The sequence below is a fragment of the Biomphalaria glabrata genome, chromosome 1 (genome assembly GCF_947242115.1).
Source record: "Biomphalaria glabrata chromosome 1, xgBioGlab47.1, whole genome shotgun sequence".
In the NCBI taxonomy this organism is placed as follows: Eukaryota; Metazoa; Mollusca; class Gastropoda; family Planorbidae; genus Biomphalaria; species Biomphalaria glabrata.
The window spans coordinates 36,169,167-36,182,457 of record NC_074711.1 but is presented as its reverse complement, the minus strand read 5'-3'; the positions used below and the strand labels follow the sequence as shown (position 1 = coordinate 36,182,457).

General features: G+C 38.0%; 1 protein-coding gene and 1 long non-coding RNA gene across 7 annotated transcripts in view; both read left to right on the top strand.

The window, feature by feature from the left end:
* Window positions 1-13,291, top strand: part of LOC106060624 (limbic system-associated membrane protein-like) — a 128,622-nt gene that overhangs the window by 48,708 nt on the left and 66,623 nt on the right. The window lies entirely within an intron of this gene.
* LOC129927158 (uncharacterized) lies at window positions 1,109-1,932 on the top strand. The gene is made up of 2 exons (XR_008778761.1): window positions 1,109-1,500; window positions 1,618-1,932. It is a non-coding gene; the product is annotated as an uncharacterized LOC129927158 (long non-coding RNA).

Below are 13,291 nucleotides of genomic sequence, written 5' to 3'. Positions count from 1 at the left end.
GTACTTTTTACAAGATAGATCTTCAAGGACTTTTTAAAAGATAGATCTACAAGTACTTTTTACAAGATAGATCTACAAGTACTTTTTAAAAGATAGATCTACAAGGACTCTTTAAAAGATAGATCTACAAGGACTTTTTAAAAGATAGATCTACAAGGACATTTTACAAGATAGATCTACAAGGACTCTTTAAAAGATAGATCTACAAGGACTCTTTAAAAGATAGATCTACGGGACTTTTAAAAGATAGATCTACAAGGACTCTTTAAAAGATAGATCTACAAGGACTCTTTAAAAGATAGATCTACAAGGACTCTTTAAAAGATAGATCTACAAGGACTCTTTAAAAGATAGATCTACAAGGACTCTTTAAAAGATAGATCTACAAGGACTCTTTAAAAGATAGATCTACAAGGACTCTTTAAAAGATAGATCTACAAGGACTCTTTAAAAGATAGATCTACAAGTACTCTTTAAAAGATAGATCTACAAGGACTCTTTAAAAGATAGATCTACAAGGACTCTTTAAAAGATAGATCTACAAGGACTCTTTAAAAGATAGATTTACAAGTACTTTTTACAAGATAGATCTACAAGGACTTTTTACAAGATAGATCTACAAGGACGCTTTAAAAGATAGATCTACAAGGACATTTTACAAGATAGATCTACAAGGACTCTTTAAAAGATAGATCTATGGGACTTTTAAAAGATAGATCTACGGGACTTTTAAAAGATAGATCTACAAGGACTTTTTACAAGATAGATCTACAAGGACTCTTTAAAAGATAGATCTACAAGGACTCTTTAAAAGATAGATCTACAAGGACTCTTTAAAAGATAGATCTACAAGTACTTTTTACAAGATAGATCTACAAGGACTCTTTAAAAGATAGATCTACAAGGACTCTTTAAAAGATAGATCTACAAGTACTTTTTACAAGATAGATCTACAAGGACTCTTTAAAAGATAGATCTACAAGGACTCTTTAAAAGATAGATCTACAAGGACTCTTTAAAAGATAGATCTACAAGGACTCTTTAAAAGATAGATCTACAAGGACTCTTTAAAAGATAGATCTACAAGGACTCTTTAAAAGATAGATCTATGTCACAGTGTTGTGCAAGGGTTATTAATTAGTTTAATAGCTGTTATCAAAGCTCACCGATAGACTTGACAGAGACCAGACAAAGGTTAGGACAATGTCAGTTAGGTGTTTGTCTTGTAGAGAGACTGATATGTGGGTCGGGACAGACATTAGTAATGTTAGTTTAGGCGTAGGCTAGATACTCAGCCTATATAGAGTAGAGTTTGGGGCAGTCGGGACACAGCGCCATGTAGTGTTAGCAGGGGCGTGTGTCGTGTGCTGGGCGTTTTCTGGTAGACGACACATACAGACATTGGGAGCAAGTCGCCGAGGTTGGCTCGCGATCTTGGCTCCAAGATGTGTGAGTTGTTTGCCAGAGACAACATGTAGGAACTAATTCTTAAGGACCAGGGTAAGAAGAAATGTTTTTATTTGTTATATATCTAGCATTAGATGTTAATAGATTATGAATAAATAGTATGGCGCTTTAGCTAGTTGTTAGCGATATCTTGATTATTTGTCTATTTAGAGTGACAGTCTTGGCGACTGTCTGAGTCTTAGTGACATTCTGACGGTCAGAGACGGTAGATCTATATATGGTGTATCTTTGCCTGCTACTCAAGGGGATATCACTCTAGTATTGAGCGGACTGTGACGTTGGGTTCCAGGATCCGTGCAGAGACTAGAGAGAGAGAGAGAGAGAGAGAGAGACAAGAGAAATGGAAAGTTCATCGTGACCTACAGCCAAGCATCAATGTCTATGTGATTATTAAATTTTAATTCTAGAATCACATGTTATATGTAACTATAGTTGTTAATTAAATATTTATTTTTCATATGCAAATTTGTGTCCAGAGATCATGATTTATATCATTATTGAATATTGTGGTCTTTAATCCATAGTCATCTGTGATGTGTGTGTTCTATCAGCTAAATTACATCAGTAAGAATCACCCTAGACGTATAGCCATCAAGAGCTGATATCAAGATCGTGACAATTTACAAGGACTTTTTACAAGATAGATCTACAAGGACATTTTACAAGATAGATCTACAAGGACTCTTTAAAAGATAGATCTACGGGACTTTTAAAAGATAGATCTACAAGGACTTTTTAAAAAACAGAGCAACATCTTGGTCTTTTGGTTTTGTAAAGTCGAAGTAATATTTTTTTACAATTTTAAAAGAGAGAGAGAGAGAGAGAGAGAGAGAGAGAGAGAGAGAGAGAGAGAGACAGGGAGAGACAGCGAGAGACAGAGTGAGAAAGAGGGAGAAAGAGACTTTTAAATATTATATTGAAAAAAAAAAATAAGTGTGTGTTTTAATATTCAGTGTCTATTGTTATAATGTCCCACTTAATATGTCTCATTTATTTGTTAAAATAAAAGTATATAGGTATTGAAAAAACGTTTCCTAACCTGATTTTTTGAAACAAACGTGTTTGCTGTCAGAAGATTAAATAGGTCAGTGCACCAAAACTTACCTTAGCCAAATAAGGGGTAATCGGATTAAAAAAAAAATATGTAAAGTTGTTTTATTTTTTGTTAATATAATCTACAGAGCACACAAAACTAAAATCGCCATTGATGCTAAACCTTATTCTGTTTGAGTGTGAGTGTATCTGTAGGGGGAGCATATAAAGTTCCGAAACGCCTTTCGCGGGACGCAAATTATTCTCATCCAAATGAACCTGAGGATCTAAGGCTTCATTGTGCACCATGGACAGTACTTTAAGAACATAAATTGCAAGGATTTACTGGCCGGAGATATCCCGCGGGCCATATGTTGGCATCGCTGCTTTACTGGGTTAGATTTAAAATTAAAAAGACATTGTCACATCATCAAGATCTAATGTTGTATAAAATAAATGTGAATTAAAATGTTATTTCCTTCACATTCCTTAATCCTTCAATATTATTTTTTAAAATGTCCATTCTGACATTGTTTATATAATTCATATTTGAAAAGGCTATACTATCAATGAGTTATTGGGTTAAGTTCCTCAGATTAAAAAAAAAAAAACAAAAACAAACTTTCATTCCAGTGACATCTTGCTGACGTCATCAAGAGCTCTTTAGTCATGTTGGTTTTACACACAACATTAAACCCAATTTCAATCACCGGAAGTACCAAATACAAGTGGATAGTGGGGGGGGGGGTGGAAGAAATGGAGGGAAAAGACTATAGATAGAAGTAACTAACAAAAACAACAAACAAATAGTACAAATACACAATCTGAAAAGTCGTTGATGCAGCAAGAAGTAGGCCGACAAGACAATTTGTTGGCTATAATAATGTTTAGACGTTTTTGTCCTGAATATTTTTTTTTCACCCATCGTGATAGATTTGTTTTTATTTTGAATTTAGATTTTTGTTGTGACATCTGGTTGATAGTCATGTATTTATTTTATTTTTCTATAACTAAATTTCGTAAACACCTGCTGTTGAATACAAGTTTTTAATTTTAACCATTTTTTAAAAACGTTTATCTTTGATAATACTATACTAAATAGACTACAAGGTCTGAAAGGGGAAGTTGACTTTACTTTTTAAAATACTATTAAAAAAAACACACATTCTATTCGATCTAAACAAAAAATGTTGCGCGTGACTGACGTCTTTTTCATAAGAAAATGGCGCTTCGAAACAGGTCGAGGATTTATTTCTTTTATCGAGGTCTAGATATTCTACTTTTTTTTTTATTTAAACTAAAATATCTTAGTAAGACTCTCCTCTGTCTTGCACAAAATGTATAGTGGTGTTCAACTAGAAACGTGTACTTGAACACACACACCGCGTGTCTAGCATTGAGAGGGGCAGCTATTCACAGCTCTATCTTGACACACAGGGTCGCACCAATCATCTCTGAGATTTCTATGTGACAGATGATCTGGACAGATCCTAAGAATTTAAGGTCCTCTTCTAGGTATTAGTGTCTGGACCTGTCTGTCAAAGATGTCACTTGACGGGAAAACACTCTCCCTATGATGCCCTCCCCTTTCATCTGCCCCTCTGTCTCTCTCATTCTCTTTTTTCTCTTTCGAATCATCTTTAAAATCTATTCGCGCATGTGATCGTCAGCTCCGATGCTGAATATGCCACCATGGATTAAATGAAAATCTTCTCAATAGAAAGAGGTTGATTAAAAAAAAACGTGATTATTTCATTTCTGACTTAAACTTCGCCCAGCATTCTATTCGACACTATCTGTCTTGTACATCAACCTTTTTTGGTTGTCTCTTGTTTCGTAGTACCCCCTCTACCCGTAAAGAAAAGCCGATATTGTTTTCTTTAAAACATGCACACACACTTTATACACATACGCCTTAACTATGGTCTTGCAAGATTTAACTTAACCAATGAAATACTAATGAGGTGGACGCCACTGTACCTATGTCATTGTGACATCTTTTTCACGATAATAATGGTATCGTATTTAGAAAACATAATATTATCTTCAATTTTTTTTCCATATAAATGTGAATGTACTTTAATTGTGTGTGTGTGTGTGTGTGTGTGTTTTACAACGCTTCTATCAACTCTCTCTCTCTGTCTGTCATACACATTTTCAACACGTTAGTTCTCCCACTTCACATCCTCGGATCAAGTTGAAACTTGTGCACAATTATTTGTCGTCGAAGACAAAATGAATGAATCAAAAAATGAAACACTTAGTTAAGTAGTGGCTATTAACAATATCAACTAATTTTAGTTTGATATTGAAAAGAGGAAATAAACCTCACATTAGTATATGTGGAGTTCTTCTTCTAAGATATTTTTCGTTGTTTGTTTTTTTCATTCCTAGGGCCTATTTACATCAAGGTTTTATAGACGGAAAATATACATTCAAAACAACGACAATAACAAGAACAACTTAATAAAGAAGAACAAATACCCTGTCCTGTGTACAAATAAAAAAAACTAAACAAAGCTTATACGAATTGTTTTTGTAACAATTAGTTTAGATCAGTCTTGAAATTAAATTTACAATCATTGATCATCAACAACAATAAATCTTTGCGATTAGAAATATTGTTTACCAATTGTTTTTGTTTAGCGCAATTTCATGCTTTAGCTTTCTCAATTCGCTGTTATCCTATCACTTATCTGGACCAGTTGGAAAAATGAGGGGGCGGGGTGGGGGCATTAACCTACTGCATTCTTAAATCCAAATAATTAGACAAATAGGGGGGGGGGGGGCATTGGCCTACTGCATTCTTAAATCCAACTAATTAGAAAAATACTGTCCAAATCTTTATCTTTTAAAAGATCGTCAACTAACAGAAAATGTTTTTGTATTTTGCAACTATTTACTAGTAGTGATATCTATTTCAATTATGTAATATTTGAATAATATTAACATAGATCTACATGTATTTTGTTTACAATAAAGCTTATCCATTCACCGATCACCAGTCTTTAGTTATACAACAAGCAATTTCATTGGTTAACAAAAAAAATCAAGGGAGGCAATATACCACAAGTGCAGATTTATTGACTTTTGTTCTCGCATTCCTCTTGGACTGCTCTTGACTTCCTTGAAAACAAATTGTTGGCCGACATCACGTGATCATTAACGGAAGCAGATATTAGTCCATCAATAAATATGTACGGACATAAACTTGTGTGTTGGTCTACCAGTCTTTGGTCTGCAGACATCGAGATTCCGATCAATCCTCGTTGGTGAACAGAAGAACACTCCAATTCTCATTATGATTAGCAGTGAGACCCCGTCTTCTAGGCCCTGGTCCCAACAGTCAAGTTTTGTTGTCTTCTGGTAGAAGTCTCAGCGAATGGTGGATTAAAGTTCATCCGAACACTTTATCTAAATGAGCTCATCCTGTCATTTCTAATTGTTTCACAAAGACTAATCATGTGTATCGATAGCCAATGATAAATCGCGGTAAATTACCAAGGCAGCACTTTAAGTGGTAGGAGACTTGTAGTTCAGCCAGATCTGCTGATCTCGCCCCCCTCTCTCCCATTTCTTGACCCCCCCTCCTTTCTGGAAGTGACGCAGAGATTACTAATAGACAATGACAAACGTATTTTCTCAGACTTCCAAACACCAGTCTTGACTTTGATGACCTGTGTCTTCCAGAGAATCAATGTTTACTATTTTCTACATCACGTGACCAATGCCGGTCATAAATAATCCAATCAGATTTCTTTCCCTTCACCGTCTCCTCACATTTCTCAACGCCCCCCCCCCCCCCCAAAAAAAAAAAAAAAATTTCCCCCCTTCGTCTCTCCCCACCCCTTTACATCTTACCGCAAAGTTTCGATATGAAAGTCACTAATCTCCGTAGGGGGCTTTATCTGAATTACTCGTGAGGTTCAAAGGACAAGTGTCGGGGCGGTGGCGAGGTGATGTCAGCTGGCGGGCCGAGGATTATTTTCATTAATTTCCCAGTAGATCCGTGACAGCCGAGCGCTCGCTGTTTAACGTTTCCAGTCAACATGGCTGCCAGACACACACACACACAAAATGTCTTTAACACTGAAGGGCGAGAGAGGGTGGAGAGGAGCATTTTTTTTTATTGCTTCTTATGGACAAGCGTAGCCTGCTAATTTCTGCCCCATACAATATCCGTTATGCTTCTTGCACATGTCACTTCCGGCTCGAAAAAGCTTTTGCCATTTTTTTTCTTAAATCTTACCGCGTTCTGCTCTGTAGGCAGCAATGGGAATTTTTTGAGGGGTTGTGAGGGGGTGAGGGCGGGGCGAGAAAGGAAGCTTTTTGAGGTAGGCTGTTTTTTTTTGTTTTTTTTAAAATAATGACCATTATGAATATGAATTTTATTTTTTAGATATTTAACAAAAGAAAATTATGTTGTTTTGATATAGGTATAAGAATAAATTTTTGTTTTTATAGACAGCGTACCGTACATGGATCTGAAAAAATAGCAAAGAAAAAAAGTTTACTGATAGCGTTGCAGACCTGGTTAATTGACTTAAACCTAAAACGAGACTATCTCGCGCATTTCTACCTTTGGCATTTTCTACGCCTACATCACGTGACTACAGATCCGGATTAAAGGCTAGCGAAGCCAGTCCTTTTTCATTTGGCTTGTTTTTCTTTAGTCGGCTCAGAACAGTGCTGCCTTCCTGTCTATATCTTCTCTTGATACAACTACTCTCTGCATAGTTCAGACTAATGACGTGTCTCCCAAATGTTGACAACTGTATATCCGCCATTTTTATATTCCTTTCAATTTCTCCACACATCATAGCGCGTATTGCGTTGCCCATAGAGGAAGACTTTCGGCATTCGATCCTCCTCCGAGTGGTGGACATAACCAATGCAACGTTAGTGGCTTTACAGAGTCTGGGGGAAAATGCTGGGGAGATCCTTACGATAAAGTATTGTATTATTGTACTACTCTGACATTCCTAGATGGACAGTCAAGAAACGACGGAGATAGCGGAAGTGAAACGGGTTTCTCTGTGTGTGGGCTCTGTGTGTGGGCTCTGTGAGTCCTGAAATCAGTCTTAGCTGAATCACATTTAAACTTCTCTCAATGTTTGCAGATGACTGTCTCACATGCACACGTCGCCTTTTACATGATTTCAGAAGAGCATTGAATGATTTCTGTTTGAATTAGAAGTTTCAATAGATCCTAGAAGACTTGTTTAGTTTCTCGTCATTGATTTCTCTCACCTTAATAACGTGACTGTTGAATATGATATTACAGAAGTCTGTTGGCTCATCAGGTGTTCATATCTTTCATGGTTTTGTAGTGCTATTTGTTTTTATTAAGAAAAGCGCGCTTTTTTTCATCTCCTTCTTGTGACTGGTCGGCTTGACAGGTGCGATGACATAAGTCCTTTAGGCTTATTGTTAGACCATTATCTTGGAAGAAACAGAACATTACTGTGTGGAACTCCTCTGGAGTGTGGCTCTAATTTGTATTTTACCTCCTTAGCCTAGCCATATTAAATAGTTGACAATCAAATCTAAAATGATGGTAAATAATTTGTCTGTGGAGCATCACCAGAGAATGCCGACCATGTCCATCGAAACTGCATACTCTTCGAGAGACCTAATCAAAGCACTGGCCCCAAAATTCTCCTTTAGAAAAAAAAATGTAAAGAGCTGCCAGATCTGGAAACCACTGAGCAGTTCATCGTAGATGTAGGACTATGAGCATTTTCAACATGTAAATGAGAACGAAGAAGAAGAAGAAGCAATTGATTTTGTCAAACGTATGGTGGATGTGCTTGGAAAAGAGAATATCGATGAGAGTTTCAAGCTACAACACATCCTATTTCTACTCTGCTGAGATGAAGCTTTTGGAGCCAAAACCTAAACTCTCTTTCCCATCTTGTTCTCATCATGTTGTTATGGAAAGACTATTGCAGCCTATTTTGTGCAAGAGACCATATCTGCTGGCAAGGTGAAAGGCAGATCAGTGAAAGCAGTGTACAGAGGCATGCCCAGTTCTCTGCACTTTTCTTGTAGTTCTCAAGGGGGAGTAAATTATCCAAACCTACCTTGAAAAAAAAAGGTTTTAGAGATTTTAAAACAAATGTCTATGTTTATTCTTTTTTAATTCTTGAATGAAAGGGAGGTAATACTTCTATAATAGATGTGTCGTTGCAGAGTTAATCAGCACTATTTCAGAACATCTACTGGGTCTTAATAAAGCTTTGGATATCCTGGAAACTGAATAGATGCAACTATAAATATAAAAAGTCACTAACCCTGCACCACATTGCTACTAGTTGTGATTAGTTAATGTGTTGTAATAGTTTAAGCCTTTGTCACAACTTTATCATATTATTGTAAATACGATAAAAAAAAAACGTTAAACCGCATCTGCTGACAACAGTAACAATAATATCATTTTACCCGTGCTCAAATATATTATTTTAATACATGTACTTTCTTCTTCCATTTTTTTTTACACCGCTCAATCTGGGTTCGCTTCTGTACCATCAATTTAACCAGTTTCATCAAGTTACTGTAAAGCAAACACACTAAGATCTAAATACGTAGCTAAGCTTAAGTAGTTAAAATGAATTTGGCACTTTTAAGAGCACGACAATACTGTGCAGAATACTGTCAATTGTATGTTGTTGTTTTTTCGAAAAGCTTATTCATTATGAAAACATTTCTATTCAACGTGTTACACTTTCATTAAAAAAAAAAGGCAACTGTTAACAAAGTTGAAAATAAAGAATTTTATTACAGTATTATCCTTTTTTTTCCATTCAGACGCATGTCATTAGGAAGCATTTTAGAGGTAGTGCATTGTACCCATTTCCACTTCCGACAATGGCAAACAGTCCAACATCTGGCTTTCACGTGTGGCTCAGTGAGTGTCATGCGGAACTTTTTTCACTATCAGAAGAAGGAGAGAAGACGAGTAACTGGCGCCTAAACCAGCAAGACATGAAGGACTATTTAGCAATGGTTGGCTACCCACTTAGGAAAAGGAAAAATCTGAATTCAAACTTCTGTTGCCTTGCAAGCTATACCCAATTATGCGAAAGGCTTTGGGAGTCAACGCTGAGGAAAAATCAGGTGCCGGCAACCCTAACGCAGTTTGGAGCACTCAGTGCAACACCCTGGGTAGGGCCTGCAATGCCGCTGACCACAAACTGCATCGGCCCTTGCAGTTCCTTTTAATACACCGGCTTGTGGAGAGGGGGGGCATATGTGTAGGCAACATCGTTCGACCACAGCTAATGCCCAGGCATTCATCTCACTATCTTCGCGACTGTAGGAAGCCATGTATATATATATATATTGTTACGAATCTCACTATCCAGGCTCTCTGCAAACTGCACCATACACCACCAACTTAAAGAACTTGACAACTCAGGGCTCCAAAGTAACGTAACACTTTAATAGTTGAATAAATAACAGCCAATACTGTACAATTGGCAACACGTACACTGTACAAATATCTCTCCGATAACACCGTTCCGCAGTATCAAATCTTGCACTGGCCTCTCCGTCTCGTTCCGGGCTTGCACTGGGTTCAACAGTTCAGGACTGACTTCACACACTAGGCTCGTTGTGTCGGACTCGATCACAGACCAAGATCAAGACGCCAGTCGTCTCAACTGTACTTGACAGTACTCCGCACTGAACCGTCGTAATGCTCCGTACAGACCCACACCGCTGAACTGTGCTGTAGTCGACCGGACTGTAGTGAACCTGTCTTTAAACCCCTGCCGTGAACCGTCTCTCGTGAAGCGTCTTGACTGCGACACCTCCGCTCTTTATATAGGGTCCCTACTGGCCTTCTCGAACCGGACAGAACGCCGCTCGACATTTCTAGGTGGTCAGACGACTACAACTCTCGTGACGCTCCTGAGTTGTGTTCACGATGCCGATCCTTCCCGAACCGTCATGTTGAAACTCGTCTCGGCTGACCGTCGTAACTCGTCACGGTTGACCGCTCGTCTTGCGCTGGCCTGGGCGATTTGCGTCGGCTGTCTACACACACCACTACCCCCATCTGTGCCACCACCAGGTTTATAACAATATGTATATATATATATATATATATATGTTATATATATATATATATATGTATATAATATATATATATATATATATATATATATATATATAATATATATATATATATATATATATATATACAGTTGTTTTTTTTGAGACGGTATGCACCGGTACGGCGTACCGGCAACTTTTTCAATGTGGGGAAAAAATTATTACTTTTCTTGTATTTTAACGTTTATTATTAATTCATTAGTAGTTAATGTTAGGCAATCTATCACTGAGTACCTGCACCTTTTACAAAAAAAAAATGAGAGTAAAGAGGCGCAACGTATGACCTAGTTGTTAAGTAGAAGAGTAAGGAAGTTTCGAGAAATATTATATATACGATACTAATAAGAAAATATTCATAATCATCAGAATCTGTATAATGTTTAATATCTTTACCAGGTACTAATATGCCATTGTAGCAAATATGTGTGTATTGTAACGGAGTTAATTTTCTGCGTGCGTCCGGCGTGTCTGAAGGTCATGGCCATTGTGTGTGTTTATAGACTGCATCAGTGGTATGCTAGACGTGCTGGTTTCATTCACTGTTTACTGTAGTCTAATTTTGTCGAATAAAGCCATGTTATTGGTATTCTAGTCGTTATCATTTCATTACAATTTATTCGACAAAATTATGTGTCTGGATTAGTGTTGGATTCCTTAATCTACAATGGATAAATTACTCAGACCGAAAGAGTTGGACATTGATCCTAATGCTCCTCTGGCCTCAGAAAAATGGACTCATTGGTATGACACATTTCAAAATTTTCTTTCGTCCATCAAGGATATAAACGAAGACTTTAAACTAAAGTTGTTGAAGAATCACGTATTTGCTACGGTTTATATGCTCATCAGTGATGTATCGTCCTATTCGATGGCCATAGACACACTCAAGACTACTTATATTAAGGTAAAGAATGACATTTTTGCTAGACATTTGGTTGCTACATGTAAACAGCAGCCGGGCCAAACGGTAGAGTCCTTTATGCTAAAGTTGCGAAGCCTGGCCCGGGACTGTGACTTTAAAGAAGTAACTGCTGAAAAGCACAGAGACATTTGCATTAGAGACGCATTCATAACTGGTCTGGCATCCAACACTATTAGACAGCGGTTACTGGAAAAGACATCTCTTACTCTACAAAGCGCTTTTGACGAAGCTAGAGTGTTAGAAACAGCCACAACGCATGCTCAGGCTTACAATTCAACGAACGAAATCTCCTGTGGGGCAATGAAAACACCAACTAGCTCCCATCTAGAAACATACATTTCTAACGAAGACCAGGAATTAAATGCCATTAAGTCGCTATGCTACTTTTGTGGTAGGAGGAGACACTCTAGGACTGAATGCCCTGCTCGAAATGCATTATGTCATCAGTGCGGTAAAAAGGGACACTTCCAAACTGTTTGTAAATCAAGTAAAACAACAGCCAACAAAGCTGACAGCAAAATATCACTGACCAGTGTGATAACTCCATGTACCTTGTCATCAACGCATTTCTCTGGGCTTACACAGTCTACGGCCCAAGTGAACGTCAACGGGTTGCTGTTGCAAGCTCTCATAGACACTGGCAGCTGTGAAAGTTACATATCAGAAGCCATCGTCAAGAGAAATAAATGGCCAGTACGTCCGTCTACAAACAGAATATTCATGGCCACTACACATCTTTCTGAAAAGACATTGGGACATACTGGAACTGAGCTGTTTCCACTACGATGTCTTGTATAGACCAGGCAAACACAATGTAGCGGCTGATACGTTTTCTAGAAACGGGTGTGTGTCAGCTATGAGTCGAAATTAATTGAAACTGCTCCATGACTCTCTGTGTCATCCGGGAGTAACAAGACTATGGCATTTAGTGCGAGCGAAAAACTTACCTTTCTCTTGTGAAGATGTTAGGCTGGTTGTCAACCAGTGCAGAATCTGTGCCGAAGTGAAACCCAGATATTTCAGTAATTCTAATGGAACTTTAATTAAGGCGATGCAGCCTTTCCAGAGACTAAGTATGGACTTCAAAGGACCGCTCCCTTCTACATCTCGGAACACATACCTGCTAACTATAGTTGACGAATTTTCAAGATTCCCGTTTGCATACGCCTGTTCTGATATGTCAGCTTCAACAGTAATCAGATGTCTAGAGAATTTATTTGGACTATTCGGAATGCCTGACTATGTACACTCTGATAGAGGTACCTCATTCATGTCAAGAGAGGTGCAGGAATTTTTACACGAGAGAGGGGTGGCCACAAGCAGGACGACCCCAGAGGGAACTCTCAAGTAGAAAGGCTAAACGGGTCATTATGGAAAGCTATAACTCTGGCCTTAAAAACTCAAGGACTCCCGGTTTCCAAATGGGAGCAGGCGTTATACCAAGCCCTGCACTCTCTTCGTTCTCTGCTGTGTACCGCTACAAACGAGACACCTCACGAGAGAATATTCAAGTTCTATCGCAGGTCCACCTTCGGCAAATCACTCCCGACATGGTTAGCTCAACCAGGAAAAGTGTTGTTGAAAAAGGGAGTCCGTGCATCAAAATATGACGATGGTACAATAGCTGTGGACTTAATTACATGCAACTCACAGTATGCCATTGTAAGACTTCCTGATGGAAGAGAAGAAACAGTGTCATTGCGACATTTGGCCCCAGCTCCAAGAGAGGGACAATCAGAGGTGTATCAAAATATG